At 36.0% G+C, this 3,484-nt stretch overlaps 1 pseudogene; it reads right to left on the bottom strand.

The window, feature by feature from the left end:
• The window catches only part of LOC137658220 (Krueppel-like factor 12), a 60,827-nt pseudogene extending 58,857 nt beyond the window's left edge, over positions 1-1,970 (bottom strand).
• Between the last annotated feature and the right edge of the window lie 1,514 nt (positions 1,971-3,484).

Raw genomic sequence — 3,484 nt, 5'->3', positions numbered from 1 at the left:
TTTATGCATGCATCTCTCTCTCTCTCTCTCTCTCTCTCTCTCTCTCTCTCTCTCTCTCTCTCTCTCTCTCTCTCTCTCTCTCTCTCTCTCTCTATATATATATATATATATATATATATATATATATATATATATATATATATATATATATATATCACTAACAATAGGGATTTTAACAATGTAGATATCAACCACAATGGCATTTATTACCAAATTCTACCTTGGGAATATATATACCATAAATGAATTCCAGTGGATATATATTCCCAAGGTAGAATTCGGTATCAAGTGCCATTGTGGTTGATACTTACACACACACACACACACACACACACACACACACACATATATATATATAGTATATATATATATATATATATATATATATATATATATATATATATATATATATATATATATATATATATGTATGTGTGTGTATGCATGATTGCATCTAAATATATTTTAGAAATTATATCTAAATAGGAAAAAATAAAGTATTACAATTGCCAGCGTTCCTGCTGGCTAACTTAACCATTATTCTTAGTACAAAGTACTACATGCGCTCTCTCTCTCTCTCTCTCTCTCTCTCTCTCTCTCTCTCTCTCTCTCTCTCTCTCTCTCTCTCTCTCTCTCTCTCTCGCTCTGTCTGCGGTAGCCATATTATTGCACAATTTTTCAAATTTGTGTTAAAATTTTTAGATTACTATTGTTTGAATACAGCCAAATTAGTATCAAGTTTATTATTATTATTATGATTATTATTATTATTATTATTATTATTATTATTATTATTATTATTATTATTATTAAAATACAAGCCTCAGAATGTATCAAAACGTTCTCTACTTAGATTTTTTATAATAATTTTTCAGCTAATGTATAGGCCTACTATAAAGATTAACGTTATCATGGTAGATATGATCCGAGAGAGTTTTTTCTAGCAGTAGCCAGTGCCCAAGGGCTGCCCAGAAGTCTCTTCAAGTGTTAAAAGGCAGTAAGAATGTAGTTTAGTCCTCTCATTACTCCCCCAATCAACAGAAAGGGCTGTTTTGTCTGTACACAAAAATGAATGAGTTACAAGGACTCATAATAATAATAATAATAATAATAATAATAATAATAATAATAATAATAATAATAATAATAATACTAATAATAATAATATTAATGATGATGATGATGATGATGATAGACTTCTAATCGTATCACGCTTACCATCAACATTAATAGTCGATGCAGCTATAATAGCAAAAGAGCTGAGGTTGCTATGTGGGGTCCACACCAGGCTCGTCGAAACCATTTCCCAGAAAATGTCTTCTGAATGTGTTTTGGTTGTGTATTAAGCTCAATTTAATAACATCAACAAAATTGATAGGTTGTAAACTAATTGCTAGCACAATCAACTGTTATCATGAGTTCCGCTTGAGGGTACACTCGGGCACACTATTCTATCTTATTTCTCTTCCTCTTGTTTTTTATGATTTTTTTAGTTTGTATATGAAAGATCTATTTTAATGCTGTTTCTTATCTTAAAATATCTTATATTAATTTTTCACTACTTCTGTAGTTTATTTATATCCTTGTTTCCTTTCCTCACTGGGTTATTTTTCCCTGTTGGAACCCATGGGCTTGTAGCATCCTGCTTTTCCAACTGTAGAGTAACTATTAATAATAATAATGATAATAATTATGAAAGTACAGTATAGCAATATAGACAGAACAATATATTAACTCACATCCCCGGCATGTAATCCAGTCATGACGTGACGTGCAGAGGATGTCTCTTCATTTCTCTTCCCGTCGGTGCTTATCGGACGCGTCTGTCGGAAAAAAATGTTGGGGAGTCTCACGGAGACGGGCTTCTTGGCTCCCGATCGGCCGGTAACGTCCCGCCGGTCTTCAAAGGGGACTTACTGTCTCTTTTGTAGGTTTTCTCTCTCTTTTCTTCTCTCGTACTAATTCTCTTGTTACTCATCTTCTTGTGTTATGCCTTGACATTTTATCACTTCTGCGATATGCCTTTTATTTCAGTTTATTAGTTTTATGCATTCGCTTCGTCTTTTCAGTTTTGACTTTTTGTATTACGATTCAAGTTATTTTGTTTTATATATCTTTTCTCATCGTTTACATCACTTTCATATTTGTTCTTCCACTGTCCTTAGTTATTTCTTAAGGAGGGAATCCTGTAGTATGCCCCTCTCGGATTCTTCAATCTATTTAATTGTTTTTTTTTTTATCTTTAATCACTCATGTCTAAGTAAAGGTCTTTACCATTCCTTAGTTTGTTATTCATCACATGTTATGAATTAATATTTTTCATTAAATAATTTCATTCATTCTTTTATCAAATCATGTTCCATTCATGAAGTTGACACTGTATCAAAAGAGAACACCATTCGCGAATTCACTGTCATTTCCGTCAACACTATTTTTTATCACTCTTCACTGTCCACTTCTCTCTCTCTCTCTCTCTCTCTCTCTCTCTCTCTCTCTCTCTGCTTTCCCAAGTGGAAAACCAATCGGCCACTTCTCACTTCTCTCCTCTCCTTCCCAACTCACTGGCGACTCCTCGGCTCTCCCAGACGGAATCCTGATGCATCCCACACACCCTGTGGCCTTCTTGCCATCAGCGGCCATCAACTCTTACCCAAATCCATCGAGCTCCTCCACAAACACACACACACATACACACGTGAAGCACGCCTTCGTCTTCTTCTTCTTCTTCTTGTTTTCCACCACTGATATCTTCTTCTTTTTGTTTATGACCACTGATATCTGTTTTTTTACCCACCTCTCGTCGACCTCCGAAAGTCCCTCTGTAACTATACACACATGAAGCACGCCTTATTATCCTACTTATTTTTCTTTTCCACCATTGATATCTTCTTCTTTTTGTTTATGACCACTGATATCTATTAAATTTTTTTATGAAAACTGATATCTTCTTTTTTACGTAGCTCTCGTCGACCGCCGAAAAGTCTCTCCGGAGCTATGTCGATCCGTCGACTCCAGGCCAGACCGAAAGAAACTTCAGTCCACCCGCCGCTGTGCTCGGATTTTTTGGGGAGGGAGCTCACGGGTCTTGTCGAAACGAAATCCACGTTTCACAACACACATCTTTCACGCCCAGCATCTCTGCAGAGTTCTCTTAACCCCCCTTCCCCCCACCTCCGTCCCCCGTGCCCAAGTTTGTCCACTTTCATACCCAGGCGAGCCTGGGCGATCTTTTTTGGGCAACGTTCGATTTCTCAGAAAATGTCAAGGGGTAGATTTGTCAATGTTATTGATTGTGATTTATATAAATAGTTATTACGATAATTAATCTGTTTAAAACAAGTAAATATTCTCAATAAAAGGCCATTAATGAAGAAAAGCTCAGTTATATATTATGAATGGATGCCCAGCGCTGGGCACTGAACGATCCTTTGCGAAATGTGCCCTCACGCCCTCTCCCTCTCTCGCTCTCTCATTCTCTGTTCCA

This window comes from Palaemon carinicauda, chromosome 19, assembly GCF_036898095.1.
Source record: "Palaemon carinicauda isolate YSFRI2023 chromosome 19, ASM3689809v2, whole genome shotgun sequence".
Lineage (NCBI taxonomy): Eukaryota > Metazoa > Arthropoda > Malacostraca > Decapoda > Palaemonidae > Palaemon > Palaemon carinicauda.
Note: the sequence above shows the minus strand (reverse complement) of the source record. Positions and strands in the feature narration are given on the sequence as shown.